The 16452-nt window shown below is 44.4% G+C and overlaps 1 non-coding gene across 1 annotated transcript; it reads left to right on the plus strand.

Annotated features, from left to right (window-relative positions):
• Window positions 1–1787: 1787 nt before the first annotated feature.
• On the plus strand, window positions 1788–1862 carry Trnap-cgg (transfer RNA proline (anticodon CGG)). The gene has a single exon. It is a non-coding gene; the product is annotated as a tRNA-Pro (tRNA).
• Window positions 1863–16452: the final 14590 nt, after the last annotated feature.

Raw genomic sequence — 16452 nt, forward strand, 5'->3', positions numbered from 1 at the left:
GGAAAGCTGCATCTGGATGGCTGGTTAGGACATGGGTGGATAGGACTTCAAACTCTTGTCGCCTACAATTCGAGTCCACTATCTCACAACGATGCAACGTCGTTCGTTTTTTATTCTTCTAGCAACTGCAAGAAGCACCACCTTACGTACTTACTACATCTAAGTTTTTTTTTACGTCCAAACGACCGTAACTTTTTTGATTATAAAGATAACGCACGGTAAAATAAGGCCTAAATTAACAAAGAGAAGACGAAGAAGAAGAAAAAGAAGAAGAACAAGAACTCCTATCGCAACTATTACACTTCACTTTCAGCAGCCCTACGTGTACAATAATAAAATATCTTTGCTACCTATCGCTATGAGCTCTTATTCGTTGTTACTACAAATACGAATACTAATGCTGAAGTTATAACTTGTTTCAGCGTTAAATGAACGGTAATAACAAGTTATGTACAACTGGAACACCAACTACTCAAACCCACGAGGTAGCTCGCATAATGAAGCCAACAGTATGATTCCCTACCTAAAAGCATTGTAAAAGCTTTCACTGTGATCACACGACATTTCTTGGTTGCTTTTAACTTACGTTAGACCACTGTAAGCGAAACTCATGCTCTTATAGTGTGTTAATATCAATTTCCTTGCTACCTTTTTAGGAGGGAAATAATGTTGTGGTTCCACTGCAGCTGTAGAACGGCATAATTACGGCAGGCGTAGTTCCTTGCCGGAGCGCTGCTTTGTGCAAGGACAGAGCTGCCGATCTTCCCGGACAGATGGGCAGCGCACACACGAGGGCTTTGTTCCTGCCAGCGTGCGTGCGGTAGGGAACACGATGACGTCACCCGCTACCGGATAGCCAAAAAGCTCTGTGAATGGTAATTTTACTGAGCGAAGAGTGGCCCTGAGGAAGCGTGGTTCTCAGAGGAGATGTGCACACTGTACTGGTATACAGTTGCTAAGTATAGTGTCAAATACATAGGCTGCGATAAAAAAAATGAAAAAGTGTTACGAAGGCTTCGGTATTTAAGTGACGGACAAGCACTTCCAACGCATTCAATAGTACGTACGCAGCTGGATGATTACAAAAAAATCAAAGTTCATATTTTTACCAGGGGACAACTCCCCCTCCTTACCCAGAATTAGCAGAAAATACTTTTTTTTTTTCTTCTGTGAAATGAAAACTATTCGGTCTAGAAGTGTATTTTGTTACCTTAATGTCGTATTCTCGCCAGTTTTTTGTTAAAACTTTGAGATATACTGACACTTAGCATTTTTTCAGGTGATGTGATAGTTCACATCCTACAGATGTTGTTCGTGGTAAGGTCAAAAACCATCACGCCACTTTATTACAACTAATTTTTCAGAATTTATTTTTCAAATTTTTCCTCATGTGGATTACATGGGGCTCTTATATGGATATGGTGTCCGTTCTTTCGGACATGTCCGAAAGAACAGGCACCATTTATGACCTGTAGCCGCCTAGAACGAAATTAGAATTGTATCAATACCTTCAGCTGGTAACGGGCTTTGATATATATCAACAGGGACAGGTGAAAATGTGTGCCACGACCTTGACTCGAACCCAGGATCTCCTGTTTACATGGCAGACGCTCTATTCATGTGCGGATGCACACACATTCCCCGAACTCTTACAGAACTTGGTAAGAATGTCTTCCACAAGTAATGAGTGTGTTGGGGTGGGACACTACGAATGTAGTGTGTGAAAGTGAGAATATGTCTCGCGGGAGGCGTGCGTTAGATGGCCCTACAGTCGCGCTATCGTCTGTGCCCTCGGTGGCTCAGATGGGTAGAGCGTCTGCCGCGGAAGCAGGAGATCCAGGGTTCGAGTCTCTGTCGGGGCACACATTTTCACCTGTCCCCATTGATATGTATCAACGCCCATTAGCAGCTGAAGGTATTACTATAATTCTAATTTCGTTAGAAAGGGTTCAGTTAGAAGTGTTTTCGAAAACAAATCCAATTACATTAGATCTGAAAATGAAGAAACAAGGGGAAAGGAAGAATAAGGGAAAAAGTAAAAATTGCAAGAAATAGTATTTCAAAGCATTTTATTAATTATGTTATTGTTGTTGTTGTTGTTGTCTTCAGTCCTGAGACTGGTTTGATGCAGCTCTCCATGCTACTCTATCCTGTGCAAGCTGCTTCATCTCCCAGTACCTACTGCAACCTACATCCTTCTGAATCTGCTTAGTGTACTCATCTCTCGGTCTCCCTCTACGATTTTTACCCTCCACGCTGCCCTCCAATGCTAAATTTGTGATCCCTTGATGCCTCAAAACATGTCCTACCAACCGATCCCTTCTTCGAGTCAAGTTGTGCCACAAACTTCTCTTCTCCCCAATCCTATTCAATACCTCCTCATTAGTTACGTGATCTATCCACCTTATCTTCAGTATTCTTCTGTAGCACCACATTTCGAAAGCTTCTATTCTCTTCTTGTCCAAACTAGTTATCGTCCATGTTTCACTTCCATACATGGCTACACTCCAAACAAATACTTTCAGAAACGACTTCCTGATACATAAATCTATATTCGATGTTAACAAATTTCTCTTCTTCAGAAACGCTTTCCTTGCCATTACCAGTCTACATTTTATATCCTCTCTACTTCGACCATCATCAGTTATTTTACTTCCTAAATAGCAAAACTCCTTTACTACTTTAAGTGTCTCATTTCCTAATCTAATTCCCTCAGCATCACCCGATTTAATTTGACTACATTCCATTATCCTCGTTTTGCTTCTGTTAATGTTCATCTTATATCCTTCTTTCAAGACACTGTCCATTCCGTTCAAATGCTCTTCCAGGTCCTTTGCTGTCTCTGACAGAATTACAATGTCATCGGCGAACCTCAAGGTTTTTACTTCGTCTCCATGAATTTTAATACCTACTCCAAATTTTTCTTTTGTTTCCTTTACTGCTTGCTCAATATACAGATTGAATAACATCGGGGAGAGGCTACAACCCTGTCTCACTCCTTTCCCAACCACTGCTTCCCTTTCATGCCCCTCGACTCTTATTACTGCCATCTGGTTTCTGTACAAATTATAAATAGCCTTTCGCTCCCTGTATTTTATCCCTGCCACCTTTAGAATTTGAAAAAGAGTATTCCAGTCAACATTGTCAAAAGCTTTCTCTAAGTCTACAAATGTTATTAAGTTACGTAATATACATATTCTTAAATTAATGTTTTATAAAATTTTGAGATTGATATTGTAAAAGGTTGGTTAATTCGACCTTTGACAAATCAAGAAAAAGTTATCTATGTTTAGATACACTTCACATACTGTGAAGCTAATCATTTGCTCTAGGCTGTTATATTAACAGTGCCATTGGAAGTTTCAGGTTTAGAGTAGGGGTCAGAAAGTTATTTTAGATGAGGTCTGGTTACTTTTAAAAAATTTTTGTCTCAGTCCAGAAGAAAAACCTCATATTCCTAATTTTTTATTTCAATTTTCACGTTACAAAATAATATTAAATACAGTAGGTATACATTTGCATTTAAAAGTCCAGAAAAAGCTCATATTTCTACTAATTATACACTCCTGGAAATTGAAATAAGAACACCGTGAATTCATTGTCCCAGGAAGGGGAAACTTTATTGACACATTCCTGGGGTCAGATACATCACATGATCACACTGACAGAACCGCAGGCACATAGACACAGGCAACAGAGCATGCACAATGTCGGCACTAGTACAGTGTATATCCACCTTTCGCAGCAATGCAGGCTGCTATTCTCCCATGGAGACGATCGTAGAGATGCTGGATGTAGTCCTGTGGAACGGCTTGCCATGCCATTTCCACCTGGCGACTCAATTGGACCAGCGTTCGTGCTGGACGTGCAGACCGCGTGAGACGACGCTTCATCCAGTCCCAAACATGCTCAATGGGGGACAGATCCGGAGATCTTGCTGGCCAGGGTAGTTGACTTACACCTTCTAGAGCACGTTGGGTGGCACGGGATACATGCGGCCGTGCATTGTCCTGTTGAAACAGCAAGTTCCCTTGCCGGTCTAGGAATGGTAGAACGATGGGTTCGATGACGGTTTGGATGTACCGTGCACTATTCAGTGTCCCCTCGACGATCGCCAGAGGTGTACGGCCAGTGTAGGAGATCGCTCCCACACCATGATGCCGGGTGTTGGCTCTGTGTGCCTCGGTCGTATGCAGTCCTGATTGTGGCGCTCACCTGCACGGCGCCAAACACGAATACGACCATCATTGGCACCAAGGCAGAAGCGACTCTCATCGCTGAAGACGACACGTCTCCATTCGTCCCTCCATTCACGCCTGTCGCGACACCACTGGAGGCGGGCTGCACGATGTTGGGGCGTGAGCGGAAGACGGCCTAACGGTGTGCGGGACCGTAGCCCAGCTTCATGGAGACGGTTGCGAATGGTCCTCGCCGATACCCCAGAGCAACAGTGTCCCTAATTTGCTGGGAAGTGGCGGTGCGGTCCCCTACGGCACTGCGTAGGATCCTACGGTCTTGGCGTGCATCCATGCGTCGCTGCGGTCCTGTCCCAGGTCGACGGGCACGTGCACCTTCCGCCGACCACTGGCGACAACATCGATGTACTGTGGAGACCTCACGCCCCACGTGTTGAGCAATTCGGCGGTACGTCCACCCGGCCTCCCGCATGCCCACTATACGCCCTCGCTCAAAGTCCGTCAGCTGCACATACGGTTCACGTCCACGTTGTCGCGGCATGCTACCAGTGTTAAAGACTGCGATGGAGCTCCGTATGCCACGGCAAACTGGCTGACACTGACGGCGGCGGTGTACAAATGCTGCGCAGCTAGCGCCATTCGACGGCGAACATCGCGGTTCCTGGTGCGTCCGCTGTGCCGTGCGTGTGATCATTGCTTGTACAGCCCTCTCGCAGTGTCCGGAGCAAGTATGGTGGTTCTGACACACCGGTGTCAATGTGTTCTTTTTTCCATTTGCAGGAGTGTATATTTTTTTCACTCTCAAAGTAGTATGAAGTAGAATAGATAGGCATATTTGTGTTAGAAAATCCAAAAGAAACTCATATTCTTCATTTTTTTTATTTTGACTCACAAAATATGAGATAAAATAGTTAGGCATATTTGTATTAAAAAACCAATGGGAGAAATTACATTTGCCGTCTTGAACCAGTTTCTTAAAGCTAGGGTCACGTAGGGAGCAGCTTATGCATAAGGTTCTCCAAGGTGAGCTGCCATTAATCTTGAGCGACACGTATTCTTCAGAAATTTCACAAATCTATGTGGAACCAAACACAGTAGCCAGGAGTACGACTAATTTTTTGCAATTTTTATATTTTTCTGGGAAATGATTACTCCAAAATTTTACAGCGCATGCAGTTTTATTCGTTTGTCTTCCTACAAGCCTATTATATCCATTTGGAGCAAAGGCTTTGAAAAGCGAACAACTTCGTAGCCGATCAATTCATTTTGATTATTTATAAAATGCAACGTATATTTTTCAAACATTTAAAATACACAGTGGACTAACACTGAACGATTTGCAGTTCTAATTATGTGGAAAACAAACAAATAACTAAAGAAGGTGACGGCTCCCAATTTCTCCCACACACATTCATTCTAGAAACAGCCCCCAGGCTGTGGGTAAGCCGTGTCTCCGCAATATCCTTTCTTCCAGGAGAGCTAGTTCTGCAAGGTTCGCCGGAGAGCGTCTGTGAAGTTTGGAAAGTAGGAGACGAGGTACTGGCGGAATTAAAGCTGTGAGGAGGGGGCGTGAGTCGTGGCTGGATAGCTCAGTTGGTAGAGTACTTGCCCGCGAAAGGCAAAGTTCCCGAGTTCGAGTCTCGGTCCGGCACACAGTTTTAATCTGCCAGGAAGTTTCACATTCATTTATATTTCTTTCCCTACTAGCGTTAGCAATACTTCCGTTAATCCTACCATTTGCTATGTCATTGCCGACCGAATTGGCCGAGCGGTTCTAGGCGCTATAGTCTGGAACCGCGCGACCTCTACGGTCGTAGGTTCGAATCCTGCCTCGGGCATGGATGTGTGTGATGTCGTTAGGTTAGTTCGGTTTAAGTAGTTCTAAGTTCTAGGGGACTGATGACCTCAGATGTTAAGTCCCATAGTACTCAGAGCCATTTGAACCATTTTTTGCTGTGTCATTTATGTACTGGGTCAAAACCACCGCAACGTAGTTTCGGTAGAGCCCAACCCTAATTGAGAGCGAATTGGAAACAACTCGGCAGAACACCAGGAAACACAATCATGGTTAATCAGACGTACGTATTGTCATTAATAGCCTCACGCACAGTTTACTCCACGAGACACTGCAAAGAGGCTTGGAATATAATCCAGAACATCGAAGCAGTCTGGCGGTCAGAGACTTAGCCTACCAACTCTCTTTCTTCATGCCGGTTAAGTACTGGCTGTGAAAATTACTTCCCCATCAAGAATCGAACCGGCAACCTGTGAGCCGAGCACTTCCAGACAGGCGTGCATTAACGACACCGGCGACTGAGGCTGGTGTACAAGATGATTACCAGCCGTTCCAGTCTTGACGTTCGGGGGGGGGGGGGGGGGGGGGAGCTTTATTGATGAGATCTAATAGCAGTTTTACGTGGATCTCTCGCAGTCCCAGACGTCACTATTACGATTCGTAAAGTACCCGGATGCTGAAAGTAGGCTTCATCTGCGAATAACATTGCGTGTGGAATGCAGTGCCATTAACGTTACGATGATGGAAAGACGCACGCTCGTAAGAGCGGATGATGGAACCACGCACGCTCGTGAGAGCGGATACTCCCAGTGTCGTCACGTTTAGAGGGTGGTCGACGTGTACCTCGAACTCTTGTAATAATCTTCGAAAGGTTGCATGACCTGTGCCCATGCGCGTAGCATACAAACGTATTACATGACACCACACAAATAAGCTCAGGAAGAAGACGCCTTCTTTTCCAAAGGCGCCTATAAAAAGCAGTAATCTGCATTCTTTTTCGATTGTAGTGAAGGCTTATTTGGACCATACCCGTTTCGCTTTATTTTAAATCATCTTCGGTGGTCACTGTAACAGTACGGTTTTTCTTACAAACCTGTTTGCCAAGATCGCAGTTGGTTTTAAATTGCTGCTGTGAAACAGTATGCAATTACTGTCTCTGCTCACACATTTTGTGTAGTAATAATATAACAGAAGGGGAACCCTTTATCAGTTATCATTGCCAATCTGTTTATGGAAGATTTCGAGGAATTTGCCCTCAATTCGGTGGCACTGTAACCTCCATGGTTTTTTTTATACTTTTATTTTTCGATATTTCCAACATTTCGCGGCCCTGTCAGCAACTGTATCAATATTAATTTTAAATTAACAGGAGCCTCAGTTGCAGCGTTTACCTCTATTTACCTAGGTTTCAGTTGGGATAACCCAACCTTCTTCAGAATAAAAGGAACTACGATTTGTCCATAGTAGCATAGCACTCCGTCTTCAGGCCACGAGTGGCCTACAGGGACCATCCGACCGCCGTCTCATCCTCAGTGGAGGATGCGGATAGGAGGGGCGTGTGGTCAGCACACCGCTCTCCCGGTCGTTATGATGGTATTCTTGACCGAAGCCGTTACTATTCGGTCGAGTAGCTCCTCAATTGGCATCACGAGGCTGAGTGCACCCCGAAAAATGGCAACACCGAATGGCGGCTAGATGGTCACCCATATAAGTGCTGACTACGCCCAACAACGTTTAACTACGGTGATCTCACGGGAACCGGTATATCCACTGCGGCAAGGCCGTTGCCTATTTGTCCATAATGGACAACTTCAAAAACTAAAAACTATAAGATAGTAATACATCGTCATATTGCAACAACTTATCTGGGAAACAGCCTCGGCGACCGCAGTACGGCAGCAACGGATGTTGTACTGGGACTTGTAAGTAGGCTGTTTACGTTTTTATATTGGTAACGCCACGTAGCGCTCTGTATAAAAATCACTGGCTGTGCTGTGTGCAGTCTGTGGCTAGTTTGCATTGTTGTCTGCCATTGTAGTGTTGGGCAGCTGGATGTTAACAGCGCATAGCGTTGCGCAGTTGGAGGTGAGCCGCCAGCAGTGGTGGATGTGGGGAGAGAGATGGCGGAGTTGTGAGAGCCGATGATCTGGACAGAGACAGTAACTTTGTAAGACTGGATGGCATGAACTGCTATATATATTATGACTATTAAGGTAAATACATTGTTTGTTCTCTATTAAAATCTTTCATTTGCTAACTATGCCTATCCGTCGTTAGTGCCTTCCGTAGTTTGAATCTTTTATTTAGCTGACAGTAGTGGCGCTCGCTGTATTGCAGTAGTTCGAGTAACGAAGATTTTTGTGAGGTAAGTGATTTATGAAAGGTATAGTTTAATGTTAGTCAGGGCCATTCTTTTGTAGGGATTATTGAAAGTCAGAATTCGTTTGCGCTAAAAATATTGTGTGTCAGTTGAAGCAAAGTCATGTATAATTTTTCTAAGGGGACGTTTCAAACTGGCTGTAGTCTCGAGAGCGCATGCGCGACAGTGTCTGATGCGTACTTGTTAACACTGGTACTAACATGTACTCCTAAACTTAAATTTTTTTGAATAATCAGGTACGGCTAACTGCTGGAGCACTGGTTATTTTTCATGTTTTAATGCCCCTGTTAAAACATATCCATAAAACGAATATAGCACTAGACTAATGTGATATCCCTCTATCGTATGTGCACGTAGAAGTCCGCTTTACAAATCATTTTGATCGTAACTGGAAACTAAGCGGCACTATATGCCCACACTGAGCTCGCATGAAATACGTATGAGCAGTATTTGTTTAGAGTGATTGCAGCTCGGTCGCAGGTTCGAATCCTGCCTCGGGCATGGATGTGTGTGATGTCCTTAGGTTAGTTAGGTTTAAGTAGTTCTAAGTTCTAGCGGACTGATGAGCACAGCAGTTGAGTCCCATAGTGCTCAGAGCCATTTGAACCGTTTGATTGCAGCTACACAGCGCAAAAACAAAACTGTATATACCCCTGAAACACCAGAGAAAATGCGCTTCGCGACTCCTATGGGGTCCTAAATTTTTACAAAGACTCCCTTCGTCTCTATAGAAGATTCAAAGTTGAAGCTCCCCAAGAACTTTTTACCCAGCGCAGGTGCTTCAGCTTTTCAGTTAATGTGCGGTGTTCCTTTTAAATGGTTGTCGCCGTCCTTTAAACGTATTTAAATGTCTATTTTGTCTTTTTCATCTTTACTCCTTGGACTGTTTATTTTTTAAATTTCAATCGAAGAAAACAGCATTGTGTTTTTCTAAATAGCATCATAGTCATCTTTTTAAATATTTTAAAATACGTTTTTAAATTTTGTATCCATGAATTTTGTTGTAATGTCTTCTTTACATACTGTATAAAAACTTTTGGCTGAAGAGCAGGATACTGTACTGCTGGTAGCCCCCTCGTCCATGTGGGGCGTATGGGATGAAATAATAATAAGGGGAAAGAACCTCGCCCTAACGTTGAAACGAGGACTTACCTGTTTCATTTTAAATTTTTGTGACACATGCCCCTAGCCTGCAGCCTAGATAGCCTGCGGTCATGTATCTCAGTAACTGCGCTGTTGTGACAGTAAGAAAAGCAACAGCTGTGCGGTAGTGTCGGGATGCCCTCCTCCGGCAGTGCCCCGCTTCGTATGCACGTGGCGGCGAATTCAAGTGCAGGGCAGCAGCTAGACAACATGGGTGCAGCGTTTGCTCGCCCCCTGTGGTGGGCTTGGGAAGCAACGGCATCTCGGCATTAAAGGCGTCGTTAGAGGAAGCCAGCAGGATTCGTGGAATGCAGCGCGCTCGCTCGTCACGTCACGTCACGGACGCTGGTCAGGACTACAAGCCGCGCTTCCTTCGTGGCGATGCGGGCGGCGCGAGTTCCGCCTACTCCCAGCTCTGCGAACTGCGGCGCAGTGTGGGCACCAACAGCCCTGTGAGGAGAAGACAGGGGCCTAACGTTCCGAACAGGGCAACGCATACTTGACACGAATGAGGATGTTTGTGGCCCAATTAAATGAACCAATGTGGCGTGCACCCTCAGACAAAAAAGACGCACTTCGAAGGATTTATCCGAATGGGACGGAAATCGGTAAGTATAATGTGCATGTAGACATAAATGAGTACAATTTCAGAAAAAAATGGGCGGTTCATTCAAGAGAAAGAACTTCACAAATTGAGCTAGTCAGTAACGTGTTGCTCCTTTATGGAAGCAGTTATTTGTCTTGGCGTAGATTGAGACAGTTGTTGGATGTCCTCCTGAAGGATATTGTGCGAAATTCTGTGGTGTTGGGGGGTTATGTCGTCAGGAGATGGTTGAAGAGCCCTGCCCATAATGCTCTAAACGTTTTCACTTGCATAGAGATCTGCTGACCTTCCTGGCCAAGGTGGGCTTTGGCAAGAATAAAGACATGCAGTAGACACGTTCTCTGTGTGTGGGCGGGCATTAGCTTGCTCAAATATAAGCCCAGGACAGTTTGTCATGAAGGGCAACGAAGAGGGCAGTAGAGTATTGTCGATATATCCATGTACTGTAAGGGTGCCGCGGATGACAACCAAAGGGGTGCTGCTATGAAAAGACATGGTATCCCAGGACATCACTCCTGGTTGCCAGACAGTAAGGCGGTATCCCAGGCCATCACTCCTGGTTGCCAGACAGTAAGGCGGTATCCCAGGACATCACTCCTGATTGCCAGACAGTAAGGCGGTATCCCAGGACATCACTCCTGGTTGCCAGACAGTAAGGCGGTATCCCAGGCCATCACTCCTGGTTGCCAGACAGTAAGGCGGGTGGCAGTCAGGTAGGTATTCCGCTGCCGTCCAGGGCGTCTCCAGACACGACTTCGGCGTGGAATCTCATTGACTGGAGTGGAATGGTAAGTTATGAGTGCTTCTCCGAACTGAGACCTGATACCAGCGAAGATTTGTCTGAAGACGCCTCAGGCAGCAGTGGGATGCCATCATAAGTGTCATATGGCACGACAACCATGAATTATGGTCTGGGGTGCCATTTATTTTGCTAGTAGAACCCTTTCGGTTGTCGTCCGTAGCACCTTTACAGCACAGTGGTACGTCGACTATATACACACATCAAAAAAAGGTTTGTATCACCTCGGTTCCGAGAGTTCCGGAACCTGTACAGAAAATTGGAACAGAGATCAACATAGACATCATTTCCGCCCTTTTTATTGCTCATGAAAACCACACATTGCATGTTGTCACTACACAGCGAGACCTTCACAGGTGGTGGTCTAGATTGCTGTACGCACCGGTACCTCTAATACCCAGTAGCACGTACTCTTGCACTGATGCATGCCTGTATTCGTCGTTGCATACTGTCCACAAGTTCATTAAGGTACCGTTCGTCTAGATTGTCCCAATCGTCAACGGCGATTCGGCGTAGATACCTCAGAGTGATTGGCAGGTCACCTCGTCTATAAACAGCCCTTTTCAATCTATCCTGGGCATGTTCGATAGGGTTTATGTGTGGAGAAAGTGCTGGCCACTCTAGTCGAGCGACGTTGTTCTCCTGAAGTAAGTCATTCACTAGATGTGCCCGATAGGGGCACGAATTGTCGTCCAAGAAGACGCTAATATGCTGCCGAATGGTTACCCTATCGGTCGGAGGATGGTATCGTGCAGCCGTTACTCTTTCCATGACCATCACCGGCGTACGTCGGCCCCACATAATGCCACCCCAAAACAGCAGGGAACCTCCACCTCGCTGCACTTGCTGGACAGTGTGTCTAAGGCGTTCAGCCTGACCGGGTTGCCTCCAAACACGTCTCCGACGATTGTCTGGTTGAAAGCATATGAGACACTCATCGGTGAACAGGACGTAATGCCAATCCTGAGCTGTCCATTCGGCACTTTGTTGGGCTCTTGTTACCGCGCTGCATGGTGTCGTGGTTGCAAAGATAGACCTCGCCGTGGATGTCGGCAGTGATGTTGCGTATCATGCAGCCTACTGGGCACAGTTTGAGTCGTAATACGACGTCCTGTAGCTGCACGAGAAACATTATTCAACATGGTGGCGTTGCTGTCAGGGTTCCTCCGAGCCATAGTCCGTAGGTAGCGGTCATCCACTGTAGTAGTAGCCCTTGGGCAGTCTGCGCTAGACATGTCATCGACAGTTCCTGTCTCTTTGTGTCTCCTCCATGTCGCTTTGGTTCACTCCGAGACGCCTGGACACTTCGCTTGTTGAGAGCCGTTCCTGACACAAAGTAACAATGCGGACGCGATCGAACAGCGGTATTGACCGTCTAGGCATGGTTGAACTACAGACAACACGAGCTATGTACCTGCTTCCTGGTGGAATGACTGGAACATCGGCCGTCTAATAGGTGCTGTTCATGCATGGTTGTACATCTTTGGACGGGTTCAGTGACATCTCTGAACAGTCGGAGGGACTGCGTCTCTGATACAGTATCCACAGTCAACGTCTATTTTCAGGAGTTCTGGGAACTGGGGTGATGCAAAACTTTTTTTGATGTGTGTACAGAACGTTTGGTGCCGTTATAAGTAGGGCCCTCCAACCAGTTCGAATTTTGACGCTCTAACGCGCCAATTGGACAGAATTTGGCAATATGCCACTGGGAAGGACATTCAACAATTCCTTCAATCAATACCAAACCGAATAACTGGCCGCATAAGGGCCAGATGCGGACCAACACGTCGACTTGCTCAGTTTGTCAAGCTCTTTCTCTTGAATAAATCAGAGCTTTTATGAAACAGTAATTATTTGTTAGTCTGTACGTTTACGTCACATCCGCCGATAATTCCTTCTTGGTTCGTCGTTTTGTCATAGATAGTGTATAGCAGGTTAAGAAAAATTATTAGATATTTTGAGAAATGGAAGTATGGATAAAAACAAATCAGACATGCAAAACAGCGGCTCTAAAATGCATACCTTAAGAGCTATGGTCAGTTGTTCACCTTCGCTACTGTGAAACACATCTCTTATACTGAACGAGTGTTCATGGCTCTTACGGTACTCATTTTAGACATAATGTTTACTCGACATTTTCTCTTGTTTAGGTCTATATTATCTCTCCAAATACTGAATACTTTTCCTTAACACCCAGCACAAATGTGGCAGCAAGAGAAACCCCTATCATGCGAAGTAGTTGCTGATATGACGTGGCCGGCTTGCTTGCATGGAGTACCAATACAGCTTTGTCACCGGGCCATATAGGGCCAGGCAACAGCTCTGACAAAAATACATGGCAACACAGATTAGTAAAAATTAACAACGATTTATTAATAGAAGCTTTTACATTAGTTAAATCGAATATGAAGTTTGCGCATGGTAACATAGTTTATTCTTCAGCTGCAGGGACCTGTCTTTAAAACTAGTGTAGCCCTAGAGCCACTGAACAATGACTAGCATCACTTGTGTAACGTCCAATTGAGCTCTTCTTAATAGCGACTCCATACTAGTCGTGAGACACCGTTCTGACGATTGTCTTGAGGTACTGCCTATCTATCCGTTGAGCGGGGCCGTCTGTCTGCTTACATTCACATTTCGCAGATGGTTTTCCCATTGGGAACTATTTGTGTGACGTAAGGCGGATCTGTAACATTGTCCGTATCCTATGATCCCTCTGAGGACTGTCACTTTTAACTTAATGTTGCCCCTGAATTGTAGGCCGTGTTCCGTATCTTCTGGAGGGCGCTGCAGTGTGAAATTAATTAAGTATTTGAAGTGAAATTAATGGATCAATAGGGATGAAATCAATTAAGATGCAGTGATATGAAAAGATACCAATGCAAACCGTTCCGATATGTCGAACGTGGCCGTTTTCGCGATAAGCAGGAAACCAGAGTTTTAGGGAATCCAGGGAAAGCCTGAATCCAGACAGCAAGGCGGTAACTTGAAATCCTCCACCACCGAATGTAAATCCAGTGTCTTAACAACTGCTCCACCTGGCTGCGACGTAGCCCGTTGTTTGAGGAGAGCTACTGTGGTGATAGTTTCGCTTCCGTGTTGCCAGGGAAGGCATTGTAAATTTTTTTGTCTCTCATAACAGAGGTCATCAAAGTCGAAGCTTTTCTACTGACAAGGGAACTACGTGACGTCGAACGCTCAGAACATCTAAAAAATTTGCTTGAAATACAAATCGCTAAACCCAAAAACAGGAGTAAGAGCCATCCACATGCAAACGGGGCGCCTTATCAAGGCAGACATTTGATGTATCAGCCAATCAAGGTCTAAAAAAGAAAATTTGGTAACGCGAAAATACAAACTGTCGATATAATAGGACCAATAGCGCACAATTTCAATGTCGTGAATTGTTGCTATGTTTTCATATGCTTACAATAATTACGATATCTGAATGACAAACTTTTCCTACTAATAGTGTAGCATAGATATTCAGTCTACGAAGTGCAGGTGTGAGATTTCAGTGACGTGTTCAAAGCAAAGCAGACCAGTACAATACACACATCATACTACAGATACATTATCGCACTGACCATTACTTCCGCATACAATCTGTCCATTATCAAGCTTACCCTCATTACACTTTCGAACGATGATATTGATAAGTCAGTCATAACCTGCCTTTTGGGTACAGAAAGTGGATTGTGTAGAATAGAGTGAATTATGATGAAGAACTGACGATCATGTAATTTTACATGTGGTTTTCCACTTTGTAGTCGTACAAAATCAACGATCCTTGTCATGTAGAAGTACACATCGAGAGATTGAGAATATTTTGTTGCCTTCGGTGTGTTTATGGTTCTATGATCTCGATACTTCGTTTCTTCGCGTAAGTGCCTGCCTTGGATCATGATCATTCAATTGTCCCTCGTTTTACGACGTGAAGTTTTTCATCTGAATAGCTTGTACTACTAGTTCTGGGATGAGCACTTTATCTTTCTAAGCAAATTTTCGTGCGGTTCCGGGCGTTCGAGGTCACGCACTTCCCTTGTCAGACAGGGGAGGATTTCGAGCTCAGTGCCTTTTTCCACGACAAACATTCCTGCCGGAACGGCATTTCCGCCGGACGGTAGACAAGCGGGCGGCCTTGTCCACGGAGATACGCCGAAGCTGAAGCCGCCTAGACCGCTTCCGGCTGCATAAGAAAAACTGACGTTTTGGAGAGAGACGAAGCGTTTGTGCTTCGCAATAGTCATACACCGAACTTACGCGACTCAAAGTTGGAACCGAGGTTCACTAACATTCGTTTTGCAAACTGCAGTCCTAAAGGTGTCGACTGTCACCGCTTGCAACTATTTCGAGGCAAGAACAGTTACAGGCAAGTCATCGTGTAAGCTTGATTGTTTCTAATGTCTACCTTCGTGGTCTTTTCGTGAGGTACTCGTAGGAGGAAGGTATTCGTTGACCCAGGTGAAGAGTGAAATGATCCTGAAATTTACCATATGCCTCTGTTGTAATCTCATCGAAACGTTTGAATGCGATAGAAAAAATCGACACATACAAGACTAAAAAGAAAAAAAATTATTTAAATAAAGAACTTTGAAATATAACTAGTTTTTAACACTGATTAAAAATTTTAAAGGAATATGTATGGGACTAGGAGAAATTATTTTATATCTTTTAGTCCGATTTAAAAACGAGTTATATTAGAGTGTTCATTTGAATAATTATTATAAGCTGACGTTGTCAGAACCACACTATGTTGTTCGAGTACTAACATTTTAATCTTCCCCTCGAATGAGCTCTTAGTTTCCGCGTTCTGCGGCAGCGTCAGCAGCAGCAGCAATCTAAAATGGTGCCTGAATCGAGATGCTTATAAGAAAGAGTCCTGTCATTGAATTCGTCACTGATGCTTCAGTATTAGGCTTGGGATAGCTTAAGGGAAAAACATGGAAGGTGGACCCACACGTTTGTCATTTGTTGTTTCGTATAATACACTTTATTACTTGATAACAATATTAACATTGCAATTCACAAACTTATTGAAAGAACCAGAAATTTGAGTAAAAGTTGAACCGGCTCAAACCATTTTAAAATTCAACTCTAACAATTGTACGATTAAGAGCAGGACATTAAAACCGGAAGTACAGAGTTCCCAAAAACAGGGAAAGTTGCATCATTCGGGCGTGGCTGCATGCAAGTCCAACGAACAATTTTATGAACCAAATAAATTACAATAACAGCTGTTAAATGAACTAACAAATTGCAAGCCTTGCTGACCGTTTCACAGTTTGGCAACACACCTCCAAATACCGGGTTGCTCAGAAGACACTCCATTAATTCTCGGTGTTGGAAGGCCTCTTAGCAGTGCGTAACCCTTAATAAAAATCCCCTAAACAATAAAACACAGTCCCTCAGACAAAACAACTGGAAAGGTATAAAATTTAATCATAAATAGCCACTCATTTATGGCAACCAGACGTTAACAACAACGCTTAATACATATACAATTGCCCAAAATTTAAGTTGAAGTATGTGCAG

Source organism: Schistocerca gregaria, chromosome 1, assembly GCF_023897955.1.
Source record: "Schistocerca gregaria isolate iqSchGreg1 chromosome 1, iqSchGreg1.2, whole genome shotgun sequence".
In the NCBI taxonomy this organism is placed as follows: domain Eukaryota; kingdom Metazoa; phylum Arthropoda; class Insecta; order Orthoptera; family Acrididae; genus Schistocerca; species Schistocerca gregaria.